Below are 14,531 nucleotides of genomic sequence, written 5' to 3' on the forward strand. Positions count from 1 at the left end.
TAATATAATAAATGAAAACATAAAACATATCAGATTTAAATATTTTTTTCTCAAACCACACACTCTCCAGAATAAACTATTAGTCTTTATCAGAGAGCTGTTCAAATCACTGACACACTCTTAATATGAAGATAATTCTTCATCATCAGATGTTTGAGTGTGACACTTGTAATAGGTGTTATATTTATTTATTCATTTCACTCAAAATATCTCCCTTTGTTTTTTATAATTTGTTATATTAATACAATTATTTTGTATTCTGCAAATTATTCTTTTTAATACCGATTTCTTTCATTTGAGATGTCGTGTTTCTGTGGTTATGTTATGTGCGTGGCTCCTTTAAGACATGTTCTAGTTCCTGTCCTTCAGTTCGCGGTAAGCGCGGCTGAAGAGAGTTGAGTTGTGCTAAAGCTACGTCTAAAAAAGTTTGATATGAGTTTTGTTTATTGTAATAAAACATGCAATTTTGTTCTTTAATGCACTTTAATTTTCAAACATGTATGAAGTTTGCGTGAATGATGTGAAGCATCATTGAGTTCATTGAGCATGAGTGTGCATGCTCTGGCTAAAATAATGCCTTTCAGTGACAGACTGTTGTTACAATTGTGAGAGAAGGCCACCGGCCTGAGTAATTTCTGTTGCCCGGTCTCGTTCGTCTTCCCACACAACTCAGAGCTAACCGAAGACCAGTCACACACTATGTCCAGATTTAGTAATAAAACAGTATGTGTTGTAGGACGACACAACTCTGAGATCACAACGTGAATGTGTGCAAGAATAAACTGAGCATGTTCAAATGAACTCTTTCCAGACTAATTCCACTAAATGTCTTTAGAGAAAATACAGATTTCTTTACCTGTGAGAAGTGAAGAGAGAATGATCAGTCCCAGCAGACACAGATCACACTTATCAGCCATTTTCTGTTTCTGTCAGTGTTTCTCTTCATTATATATAGTTACAGCTCCTCCTTTAAACATCAGCAGCTCCTCCTGTGGTTATTAACTTCCTCTCATCTGACCAACCGAGAGTTTAAATATTAATAAATGAAACATAGAACACACCAGCATAAAAAGCAGAAGTTTTAAATCATAGTATTTTTCCTGACTTAAAGCTGAAGCATTTACAGACTGACTGATAGTTTAATGTTATAAAGCTGTCAGTATAAATGAATGTGTCGTACCTCTGTATAATGATAGAGCAGTCACACTGACTTCAGTTTCTGATGCTGTATCAGCTGGATCTGTGGATCACGTCTGTTAGTTCAGTTCAACACATAATGCCACATATACACAACATCATCATCACATAATACTGGAGCTTCACATCACAGAAATGATGAATATGTGCACGAGTCTGTCATCTATTATCTTCTTACTTCACTCTCAAGCTGTCAGGAGGAGAAGGCAGTAGTTGAGAAGAGACTGTACTGTATTACTGTATAACTGTAATACTGTGTTACTGTATAATTTATTCCTGGTTTATATGAGAGATAAGCCTTATAATTCCTAAAACCGACCTCCTACATGGGTTATACTAGGCTTTAATACACTCGTCTGATTTATGCAATATATCATGTATGATCCATGTAGGAGGCCAATATTGGGAATTATAAGGATTGTTATGCAGTTTATGACTTTGACCACTAATATTTTACAACTCCAAAACGTATGAAGCCATCAGAAAGAGTAGAGCCAATCTGTGGAAGTTTTCACAAATCTGTCAGAAAAGAGTGTTTTCTCACCTGAATACTTGACAGTGTATCTGACTGAGGTCTTGAGTTGATAATCCTGAGTAAGATGACATCTCCACTCTCTGTTGTCATCTTCATTCAGGAGTGTTGTAGTCAGAGTGATGAAACAGGGATATTGAGCTGATGATGATGATGATAATATCTGATATCTGGAGTCTGTCTTCAGATCAACACCAGCCTGATTCACCCACAACAGCTCTAATCCCCTAGAAATGACCCAATAATCACAGGAGAGTCCAGAATACAACAGACAGGAAAGAGTCACAGAGCGGCCTGGACTGATCTCAGTCTGTGAGGATGAAGATGATGATGAAGATGATGATGAAGATGATGATGATGGAGACACTGAAACTGAACACAAGACACAAATCACAGACTCTTCAATAGGGCTGTAGTCAACCAAAGAAATGCTTAGTCGACCAAAGTCCTGTCCTGCACAACGATTAGTCGACAAAAAAAAAAAAAAAAAAAAACGCGATGTTTTGCATTTTGATTGAACATTTATTAAACAATTGTCATAGACCATTTATAAAACAACAACGAAAAAACGTTTATTTTTTTATTTTTTTATTGTCACCTGGGATCCCCCGTGAAACGGTTCGAAATGGTTCTCATTCGCACTTGAATAAGGCCGGCGACACACTGGCTGCTGGCGTGAGAGTCTCAGCTGCGTTGGGTGTCTGTTTTTATTTCGGCTCCCATGTTAATAGGTTGGAGTTTGCACACTGCCTGCGTGAGACACGCGTCTCAGGCGCGGCTTGAGCCACGCGGAAAACGCGTGCATGCTAGAAATAGAACCGACGCCTGAGTGTTCCAGCAACGGGAGTGTTCTCTGGCTAGAGTGCAGAACAGCGGAGTTTGTATGGACCGAAGTGCATGTCTGAGCTTGTATTGCTGCTGTTGCTTTGACATTGTGGAAAATAGAATAATAGAAACAAAATGTATTAAACTTTTTACCCATTATTATCAATCTAAATTAATCTCGTTTTTAATTTAGGTTAACTTAATTTCCATCCATCCATCCATCTACCGCTTATCCGGGGCCGGGTCGCAGGGGCAGCAGTCTAAGCAGGGATGCCCAGACTTCCCTCTCCCTAGACACTTCCTCCAGCTCTTCCGGGGGGACACCGAGACGCCTCGGTGTCCCCCCGGAAGAGCTGGAGGAAGTGTCTTCGCCTTGCAGCTCAGCTCCTTCTTCACCACGACAGACCGGTACAGGGACCGCATTACTGCAGAAGCTGCACCGATCCGCCTGTCAATCTCCCGTTCCATCCTTCCCTCACTCGTGAACAAGACCCCAAGATACTTGAACAACTCCACTTGAGGCAGGAGCTCTCCACCAACCTGAAGCGGGCAAACCACCCTTTTCCGACTAAGAACCATGGCCTCGGATTTGGAGGTGCTGATTCTCATCCCAGCCACTTCACACTCGGCTGCAAACCGTCCCAGTGCATGCTGGAGGTCCTGATTTGATGAGGCCAGCATGACAACATCATCCGCAAAGAGCAGAGATGAAATCGTGTGGTCCCCAAACCTGACCCCCTCCGGCCCCTGGCTGTGCCTAGAAATTCTGTCCATAAAAATTATGAACAGAACCGGCGACAAAGGGCAGCCCTGCCGGAGTCCAACATGCACCGGGAACAAGTCTGACTTACTGCCGGCAATGCGAATCAAGCTCCTGCTCCGGTCGTACAGGGACCGGATAGCCCTTAGCAAAGGGCCCCGAACCCCATACTCCCAGAGCACCCTCCACAAGATGCCGCGAGGGACACAGTCGAATGCTTTCTCCAAATCCACAAAGCACATGTGGATTGGTTTGGCAAACTCCCATGAACCCTCCAGCACCCTGGAGAGGGTATAGAGCTGGTCCAGTGTTCCACGACCGGGACGAAAACCACACTGTTCCTCCTGAATCCGAGGTTCTACTATCGGCCGGATTCTCCTCTCCAGTACCCTGGCATAAACTTTCCCAGGCAGGCTGAGAAGTGTGATCCCCCTATAGTTGGAGCACACCCTCCGGTCCCCCTTCTTGAAAAGAGGGACCACCACCCCAGTCTGCCATCCCAGAGGCACTGTCCCCGACCGCCATGCGATGCTGCAGAGGCGTGTCAGCCAAGACAGCCCCACAACATCCAGAGACTTGAGGTACTCAGGGCGGATCTCATCCACCCCCAGTGCCTTGCCACCGAGGAGTTTCTTGACTACCTCGGTGACTTCAGCTTGGGTGATGGACGAGTCCACCTCCAAGCCCTCAGCCTCTACTTCCTCAATGGAAGACGTGACGGTCGGATTGAAGAGATCCTCGAAGTATTCCTTCCACCGTCCGGTGATATCCCCAGTCGAGGTCAACAGCTGCCCACCTCCACTGTAAACAGCGTTGGTAGGGCACTGCTTCCCCCTCCTGAGGCGCCGAACGGTTTGCCAGAATCTCTTCGAAGCCGACCGATAGTCCTTCTCCATGGCCTCACCGAACTCCTCCCAGGCCCGAGTTTTTGCCTCCACAACCACCCGGGCTGCAGTCCGCTTGGCCCGTCGGTACCCATCAGCTGCCTCAGGAGTCCCACAAGTCAGCCAAGCCCGATAGGACTCCTTCTTCAGCTTAACGGCATCCCTTACTTCTGGTGTCCACCACCGGGTTCGGGGATTGCCGCCTCGACAGGCACCGGAGACCTTACGGCCACAGCTCTGAGTGGCTGCGTTGACAATGGAGGTGGAGAACATGGTCCACTCGGACTCAATATCTCCAGACTCCCTCGGGATCTGGTCGAAGCTCTGCCGGAGGTGGGAGTTGAAGATCTCTCTGACAGGAGATTCGGCCAAACGTTCCCAACAGACCCTCACAGTACGTTTGGGTCTGCCGAGTCTGTCCAGCTTCCTCCCCTGCCATCGGATCCAACTCACCACCAGGTGGTGATCAGTTGACAGCTCCGCCCCTCTCTTCACCCGAGTGTCCAAGACATACGGCCGGAGGTCGGATGAAACGACCACAAAGTCGATCATCGACCTCCGGCCTAGGGTGTCCTGGTGCCATGTGCACTGATGGACACCCTTATGCTTGAACATGGTGTTCGTTATGGACAAGCTGTAACTAGCACAGAAGTCCAATAACAGAACACCACTCGGGTTCAGATCAGGGGGGCCGTTCCTCCCAATCACGCCCCTCCAGGTGTCACTGTCACTGCCCATGTGGGCATTGAAGTCCCCCAGTAGAACGACGGAGTCCCCAGTCTGAGCACTTTCCAGCACCCCTCCCAGGGACTCCAAGAAGGCCGGGTACTCTGCACTGCCGTTTGGCCCGTAGGCACAAACGACAGTGAGAGACCTATCCCCGACCCGAAGGTGCAGGGAAGCGACCCTCTCGTTCACCGGGGTGAACTCCAACACATGGCGGCTGAGCTGGGGGCCTATAAGCAAACCCACACCAGCTCGCCGCCTCTCACCATGGGCAACTCCAGAGTGGTGAAGAGTCCATCCTCTCTCGAGGAGTGTGGTTCCAGAGCCCAAGCCGTGCGTAGAGGTGATCCCAACTATCTCTAGTCGGAATCTCTGAACCTCACGAATAACCTCAGGCTCCTTCCCCGCCAGAGAGGTGACGTTCCATGTCCCTAGAGCTAGATTCCGCGTCCAGGGATCGGGTTGTCTAGGCCCCCGCCTTCGACTGCCGCCCGATCCACTTAGCACCGGCCCCTTACGGTCCCTGTTTACGGTTTCTTTATTTAAATTTAGTTTTTCTTTAGGCCTATTTAAATTTAGTTTTTCTTTATTTAAATTTCGTTTTTCTTTATTTAAATTTCATTTTTTCTGTATTTAAATTTCATTTTTTTCTTTATTTAAATTTTGTTTTTCTTTATTTAAATCTACCCTTTACTGTGTCAGTAATTTGTTAGTCAGAAAAATATTAGACTACCTTAAAAGTATTGCTTAAGTTAACAGACTGTGTGCGTTTCATATCACTAGTGCAGTGTCCCGAGTGTTCTACGTGGCGCGCTAAACTGTGGCGCTGTTACAAAATAGTAGTGATGTATGTCTCGAGACCGGTCTTGGTCTCGAGACCGGTCTCGAGACCACTTTTACATGGTCTAGGTCTTGTCACGGCCTTGACGGTCTTTGGTCTTGGTCTCGGACCTCTTGGTCTTGGTCTCGGACCTCTCGGTCTTGTCTAGGTCTCGCTGTCTCAGACCGACATAGTGGTCGGGGGATTTAGCAAAATACAATACTACAATATCCACGACGACACAACGTTCGATAATGCAATTATTATCCGCAACGGAACGGATTGAAGCGCGAGTGCTGACATTGTGCGCGAGTGCTGACATTGCGGCGTGTGCGCGAGCCACACGAGAAAACATTTTATCCGCGCCACTGATCGCAGCGGCAACGAGCACTTTGATCACTTGGTTTAAAAAACACATATCAGTGACATGATGGGTTTTAACTTCATTCAGGAGTCATTCATTTTGGGTAACTGCACAACTACACAACTGACAGATGACTTTGAGCGCACCGCCAACGGTGTGTGTGTTGTGTGTGTAACCATAGCGACAAAACGACCAACTTTCGGATCCCGCCTATAATTTCGTTTTTAAAAATGTAATTATGTATTTAAAAGTTGCAGAATGGGTTCATTTGGAGTCTGAAGCGGGTCGCACACCGGACGCGCAGCTCAGCGCCGCGCCGCGCCACGTCTAGGACAACTGTCACCTGAAAATCCGAATAGCATCAGCAATTTTCTGATTTCTGTAAATAAATATAAAACTAAATGTATATTGCAGCACGGGGTTAAGTCCGTATATACATTAACTACGATTTGAGACACATAAATGTAAATTTAATATAAAACTATGTAAATGGCGCTCTGTGGCGCGGCAGGATTTTGAACACGGTCCTGAGCCGTTGCGGACAGACGCCGAAAGGCGCCGCCGGTGTGTGTACTCTCATAGAGAATAATGTGTTCGAATTTAAAAGACGTGGCGCTGCGCGGCGCGGCGCGGCGCTGAGCTGCGCGTCCGGTGTGCGACCCCCTTGAGACTCCGAAATCGGCAGAGATAGGCAGGCATTTGCTTGGATGAATTTGTGTCTTTGATATCTCTCTCTGTGTGTGTGTGTGTGTGTGTGTGTGTGTGTGTTGTGTTGTTGTTTGATTACAGTATTGTATTTAAGATGGTGTTAGACTAAATAAATGGTCTTTTAAATATCATCTGCATATCTCCGTTGTGTTGACTAAACATTAGGACTAATCCAAGTTTATAATTGTGTATCTTTAATTTGATGTTATACGATTTAATCTACACATTAAGTATAATTTCAATTGGTTACATATTTCTCATTCTTTAGACAGTTGTTGGAGGAGCAAGATGGTTTTGGAGGTGTTTGATGTTTTGTCAGATGAACCAGTCAGTACCAGTCATGTCAGTCCTCAACAGTACACTAAAGTTAAGGGAGTCTCAATCCTCTAATTGTGCAGTAACAGCCGTCATGCAATTGCTACACATAGTTGATCTCACCCAGTCTGCAAAAAACATTTACAATGAGCTCACAGTCACACACATGACATGGTTTGTCTCTGTATTGTTCTGCCTGTGTAGTTGAAGTAATACCATCTAATATGTATTGAATGTAAACTGCGGCTGAACCCTATGCTGCTGTTCTTGAATTCACAAGTTATTGCTTAGCTTCAACTAGTCTGTTTTTTCCCCCTCCTAGTGCAGCAGATTAGTAAAAAAATCACTATCCGGTCTCGACTTGGTCTCGGTCTTGGTCTCGACTTGGTCTTGGTCTCGACTTGGTCTGTCTTGGTCTTGGTCTTGGTCTTGTCTTGGTCTCGATACCCTCTGGTCTTGGTAGTGTCTTGGTCTCGGTTTAGGCGGTCTTGACTACAAGTCTACAAAATAGCCTAAATTAAAGCATTTAAAGTTGGGGATAAAACATAGGCTAATTATATTTAGAATACAGTAATATATAACTGCTTATAAAGGAATAAATATCAAGGAGTAAATCAATGAAAATTTCTTTATTGGTGAAAAAAAACAAAAAAACAATTATGCGACTGGTCGACCAATGAGAATGTCAGTCGACCAAGACGGCATCGACCGATTAGTCGACTAAACGACTAAAGTTGACAGCCCTACTCTTCAATCATCATCTGAGTTTAAAGGGAGAATCTGCCCTTTTTAAATTGACCACATAATCATAAACTTACCATGAAGAACATGCAGCAAAACTTCAGCATCAGGTCCTTGTTGTTCTCCATTCACATATTGTCTGCATCTGTATAATCCATAATCTTCTCCTGTGACGTTCTTGATGTTCAGAGAGCAGTCAGACTCCAGACTCAGTCTCTCATGTCTCTCCGAGTCTTTATTCTTTATCCCTCCTGTAATCAGTTCAACTATCCCTGATTGTCTGAATCTCTTATAGTAGATCCATGTAGTTGATTTGCAGTCAGAAAGAGTTTTATTACAGGACAGAGAGGCATTTTCACCAGAACTGATGAACACATCATCCACTCCACTGGTTCCTGAAACACAGTATATCTCAGTGATCATTTTACACAGTATATCTCAGAAGTTTTAAATCATAGTATTTTTCCTGACTTAAAGCAAACAACACACTCTCCAGAATAAACTATTAGTCTTTATCAGAGAGCTGTTCAAATCACTGACACACTCTTAATATGAAGATAATTCTTCATCATCAGATGTTTGAGTGACACATACAGCTCCTCCTTTAAACATCATCAGCTCCTCCTGTGGTTATTAACTTCCTCTCATCTGACCAACCAACCATCACTGGTGACAATAAACATAAAGCCTAATGTTGCAGTGCATGATGGGAACCACCAATCAAAGCTCATCCATGTCTCCCAAAATAATCATTATTGCTAATATAGCGTATAACTGTTGAGCTAAGTGAACCTGAAGGTAGTGATGGCGAGATGAAGCTTCATGAAACTTTAAAGCTTTCCAGCCTGATGTGTGTAAAAGTGGTTGATTTCTCCAGGTTCCGAATGCACACAGCGACACCTGCTGGTCAATACTAATATCATGCAGAACAAAATTCTCAATATTTGTTAGATGGGTTATGATACATTAACATATACACATGTATAAATAAATAAATAAATAATTGAGTTCTTGTAAGTTTAGCTGTTTCATAATCTTGTAAGTGGGCAGTGCTTTTGTTTAACAGAGGGGAATGATGGAGTTATTTAGACTGGATAAATGAGGGAGAAAGTGATTAATATGGACTGGACAGTGTAATGGCCACCCAACAATACAATCTAAACAAACAAAAAACTTTCTGAGACAAATTCAAGCCCGGCCGCCCATGTGATAAGGCGGAGTCCAAACCGCTAGACTATAGTGATGCTTCGAAATACAGTTTGTTCTCCCTCAAATCACTCAATCGCATCTGCTCTCACTCTCGTGTCGTTCGCAATCTCTCTACATTTCTGCTTGTGCGCGATCTTCTGGAAACTCTCCAACAGGGGGCGGGGCTAACCTTTCACCCCACCAATCAGGAATCAGTTCAGGAACCTTTTCTTTCTTTTGGGATTATTTATAATAAAATAAATACATTATACTTCATGTTCTTTTCTTACTATTAGTTTTATAGCGATATAAATAAAATAATACTAATTATTAATATTAGTGACCCGAGTTAATGACCTGTGTTACATAAATCAACTATTTAAATGTACATTCATACATCTTATTATTCAGACATATTGTAATATTTACTTAGTGTGTCAATAATTAATGGTTAATTCAGGTAGTTATAAAGCATTTAGTTGTGGTCATTTACATTTACATTACATTTCATGTATTCATTTAGCAGACGCTTTTATCCAAAGCGACTTACAAATGAGAACAATAGAAGCAGTAAAACTAACAGTACACTGTAAAAACTAAAGGAGCCTCAAATATCCTGTCGGATACTCAAGGAACTTCAAAATGTAATTTAGGTGCCTCAAAGCTCTTTCTCCTATAGTAGGGTTACTGGAGGAGCATTGACAATCTTTGAGGTTCTTGCTGGAACTTATGGGATCCTTTAAGCACTTTGTATTTAGTTCAGAGGTTCTGGAGTCACCTTTTCATTATCATGAGACCTCGAAGTGCTTTGGGGGAAAATAGAGGAACTTGAATGCGATAAAAGGGTTATTGGAAGATCTTTTAACATTTAAGTGGTTCCTGGAAGATCTCTTATGTTAAAGCCAGCATCTGGAGGAACCCAATGGTTCAGTGAGGCCAGAATAAGATTATTATTATCCTATTATTATTATTATAGGCTACTTAAGTTTGATTCAGTATACATACCCAGGTGAAAAAGACGTACTATTAAATGTATTAAAAATGTACTTGAGTGTGTTTTTAGTAGACCTACAATACAAATATACTTTAATGCATTTTTAATTCATTTAGCCTATGTCTTTTTCACCTGGGTAGCTTACATTTATTTAGTACAGGCCTATTTTATTAAGTAATTTAAACCTTAAAGGGGGGGTGAAATGCTCATTTTCACTCAATCTCCTGTTAATCTTGAGTACCTATAGAGTAGTATTGCATCCTTCATATCTCCAAAACGTCTTTAGTTTTATTATATTTATAAGTTAAAGATTGGCTGTACCGAGTCTTTCCGGAAAAAACCGAGCGGCTGGGGGCGGGCCGTGTGGGCGGTGTGCTATAGCTGTGCTAACTGATCTAACAACAACACAGAGAGACATTTGAAGTAGTTTACTCACCGTGACTGCTCGATCCTTAAGCATTAGACGATCTGCAAATAAGTCGATCTGGGCTTTGTTTATAAAACAATCATCGTCGAAATGCAGGGAACAAAGAGTCGTGCACAACCTCCGTTGATGCTTCGAAAAAACAAACTCCATCCACTATTCCCTTAACGCTGGGTTCTTTGGGAATCTGTGCAGGGTTGTCTTGCCCTGCCAACCAAAAACCCACTTCTTTGGTGACATTGACTTCCCTAAAGCCGAGCAGAGCGCTTTGAGGTAACGTACTGCTTTCGCTCTCTTCTCTCTCTGGTCTGCGAGTGTGCGCGCGGCCGCGGAGAAGTGCCCTTAGGACCCATATAAGGAAATTCCGCTCTCTCTTACGTAAGACAGAGCCATACTCGAAAAAAACTTTCCGAAACTTGTGACAAACCGGAAGGAGTATTTTTGGAACAAAAATACTCCTTCAAACGTACAACTTAACTTTTGAAACTTTGTCCATGTTTAGCATGGGAATCCAACTCTTTAACAGTGTAAAAAACTCAGTATGCATGAAACAGCAATTCACCCCCCCTTTAAACAACAACACTAAATAATAATAATATTAATAATATGAAAAAGAAGAACCAGGAGGAGAGAAGTTTTATTCTGTCACGAAACTGCTGCTATTCCTCTGCTGTCGTCGCTTCAGTGATCCTCGCGCCACTCGCGCGCAACAAAGCTCAGCTGATCGATCGACGTCATCGGGTTTGAAAGTAACGGCTCCTCTCATCAAAGCTTCCGCCGTTTGTTCGGCTCTCCATTACAAGGTTTGTAAACTCGCCAAATAAATATAAATACAGAGTCTACTCACTATATATTCAAACACATATAAACTACATTTATTATACATGACTACATGTTTACCACTCGTTTATTGCACAGTATCTGGTATGAAGGTTTTAGCCGCGATGCTAACTACTTGATCTAATGAGCAAATGGAAATTATTGACTTATTGTCTTAGATTGATTTAGTCATTCAATTCAACATATTCTGTACAACTGTGTCTTCAAATTGCTGATATAGCCTAACTAATTTAGCTGATTCCTGCTGTTGTCATTGGCGTTTGTTATGAATAACAAAAGCAGGTTAATATAGTTTGGTCAGTTTTTGTTTAGCCTAACTTTACTTACTACAGGTGCTCTCATTCTCTCAAATACCATTTTAAAGCCATTTACTGGTCAATACATATTATGTTGTGAATAATCAGCTTTATTCTTTTGTTTCCCCAGAACAACCATTACATTTCTAAAATAATCTGAACATTTCAGTGGCAACATTGAATTGAGTTACAGTAAGTACCTGCACCACATGAAAGTACTTTATTACTATGAACTTTCTCTGTGTGAAATTGTATTGTTTGACTGTGTACTTGTGTTTTTTAATCAGTTATTCTTTGAAAATCTTCCCTCATGCTCTCAAATCTCATTCATGTTACTCAGAAAAATAATATCACAGGTTTGGCGCCAATAATGCTATGCATTTTTTCTTATATCTTTATCATTTGCATTTGAATATAAGACATTTTAACTCTGAATTATAACTTCAAGTTTGGTCTTTTTCGACAAAAAAAAAGGAAAAATCTATTACATGGCTTCAGAAGACTTACAACACAGCCCCATAACACATGAGTTGTGAACTCATTGATTATTTTTAGGATCTTTTCTGGGACATTTTTGGAGCTTAACCATTTTTACATAAATTGTTGCATTGAATTTAACTAGACAAGTGTACATAAGAATGGTTTCATGAATGATTTACACAATTTTTTTCTGCTTGTGTATCATGCAGTGAAAGCGAACGGTGACAGGGGTCACATGCCTGAGATCTACTTTTGGGTTCCACAGACAGAAAGTCAAACAGGTTTGGAACGTCACAAGGCTGATGAAATTATTTAAATTTCACAACTATCACTTTAATAACCTTACTAACAGTACATTTTGTACTTTGCAGGGATCTCGGTAAGCTGAAATACAAGTTTGAACAAGAATAAAAATCCTCCTGTAGACCTGTAAATCATTGAAGTGCCTGGACCATCCACCAGAGAAGAGGAAAAACAAGCGGAAAACGAATCTGCTGTACCTTTTCAATTTTCTAACTCTTTAAGTACCTCACACCAACTTGGTCCCATAGTGACATTTTTGGTCCCATAACATTTCACCAACAAATCAACACATGTTGCCATCTGTAAAGTCATAACATACTAAGCTAACTGGCAAGCGCTAACCATGTTGCTATCAATACCGAGATAGCAAGGGGTTGACAGCGTTTTGCTTTCCGGTGGTCAAAATCAAAACTAATCAAAACTAACTTTATCTGGAAAATAACTTAATAACCGCTATAAAGCCAAACAATCTCTGTTACCTTAAATTATACATTTATCTCTGTAAAGCTGCTTTGAAACAATCTACATTGTTAAAAGCGCTATATAAATGAGGATGACTTGACTTGACTTGACTTGACCTGGTGGTTGCCAGTGGATCACCAACTTCTAGCTATCTGGCATACTGTGTATTAAGGTCCCAATAGAACTTATTGTATTTTAATCTTTGTAGCATTTTATGAAGTCCTACACCTGAAGTTTATGAGTCCTACACCTGAGTATCCCAACCCTGTACAGGCTGTTCAAGTGCCTAATCCGACAAAGGAACATCTAGGAGGCTGTCAAAAGCCACCAACAGAACGGTAGGTTGTAGGTTATTATTCCTAAGCATGCTACATTGATTTTAAAAAAAAATCTGCAAAAAGCTGCTTTTCTACAAAAAAAGTGAGTTGTTTTGAAGAAATGTGTGGTAATGGTAGTTATCCTTAGTTTACTTTTTGATCTGAAACCCACTTAAGTCTTGTGTTGTGTGCACCCCACACCCTGTTTCATTCAAAAGTGCATACACATAGCCCGTTTGATTGCAAGTTACATGTTTTATTCTTTTTTGTAACAGTGTCCAAAACTATTTAGCACAATCCATATAAATAACAAAAAAAAATGTTAAATGATTGCAGATTCAGTTTGCAAGTTGCCTCCACTTCCAGCACCATCGAGGCAGAAGACACTCAAGAGTGTGATGTTGACAGTGGTAAGTGATTTTATGTTGATGCTATGTAGTTATCATCCTAGGTCCCCCCTATTTTTATTTTATTTTTATTTTTATTCCATTGAAAATCAGTAATATTTTTTTCCTCAAATAGCTTTGTAGTTACTGCGGCGGCTGGTGGGTTTTAAAATAGAGGGGTTTTAAAAGGAGCAAGTTTAGTTATGTCTGTTTTTACAGGAATGGAAGAGACAACAACTTTTCTTTAAACCCATGATTTTTCATGCTCTTTATTGTCACGTGTGAAAAAAAGAAAGAAATATCTGACATTTAATTGCGTGACATATACACACTGCAAAGTCAAATTTTAGGATATTTTATGACAATATAATGTGAGCAGACACTGATGTAATTCTCAGACGGATGTCTCTCTGTAGAAGAAACAGCTGATATACAAGCTGAAGCAAGAGGATCATTTCAGCATGAGCTTCTGCATGAAGATGAAGGTTTTCAGACAGAAATCCAGCGGATAAACAGACTATCGACTCATGGAAGAGGCTTGTGAGACGCTAGATTGAGTCTGGCCTGTATGAAAACACATCAGGGCTTCAGTCTCTAACTTTACTGTACTGTACTGTGATGATATAGATGAGATTCTGTGCTCAATAAATCTCATTCATATTCACAGGACATTCAACAAATATCTGCTCGTTCACACACAATATATAATTCCTCCAAACACCAGAGAGATGAAATCTTCCCGTCTGCTCCTGATATGATGAGCTCATGATCTGTATCATTAATGATGATTTGTGAAGGTCTTGTTCTTGTTCACAGAGTGACGGCAGCATAAGTCACTGTATCATCATGATCCTGAAAGAACAGCACAGATTCTGTCCATCAATGTTTGAACCCCAGCAATTATTATTATTATCAGAGCTTGAGCTTCATTTATCTGAGAGTCAAACTCATGTGCTGGTATCTACTCAC

The 14,531-nt window shown here is 41.7% G+C and overlaps 1 protein-coding gene and 1 long non-coding RNA gene across 2 annotated transcripts in view; one reads left to right on the forward strand and one right to left on the reverse strand.

Moving 5' to 3' along the window:
* LOC307156695 overlaps positions 1 to 14,531 on the forward strand; it is a 343,191-nt gene that overhangs the window by 55,362 nt on the left and 273,298 nt on the right. The window lies entirely within an intron of this gene.
* The window catches only part of LOC307156380 (uncharacterized protein), a 67,496-nt gene continuing 66,627 nt past the window's right edge, over positions 13,663 to 14,531 (reverse strand). The window contains exon 13 of the mRNA XM_079867691.1: positions 13,663 to 14,414. The gene's annotated coding sequence lies outside the window, so the exon portion shown is untranslated. The remainder of the gene's footprint in view (positions 14,415 to 14,531) is intronic.

This window comes from Squalius cephalus (assembly GCF_949319135.1).
Source record: "Squalius cephalus genome assembly, chromosome: 1".
Classification (NCBI taxonomy): Eukaryota; Metazoa; Chordata; class Actinopteri; order Cypriniformes; family Leuciscidae; genus Squalius; species Squalius cephalus.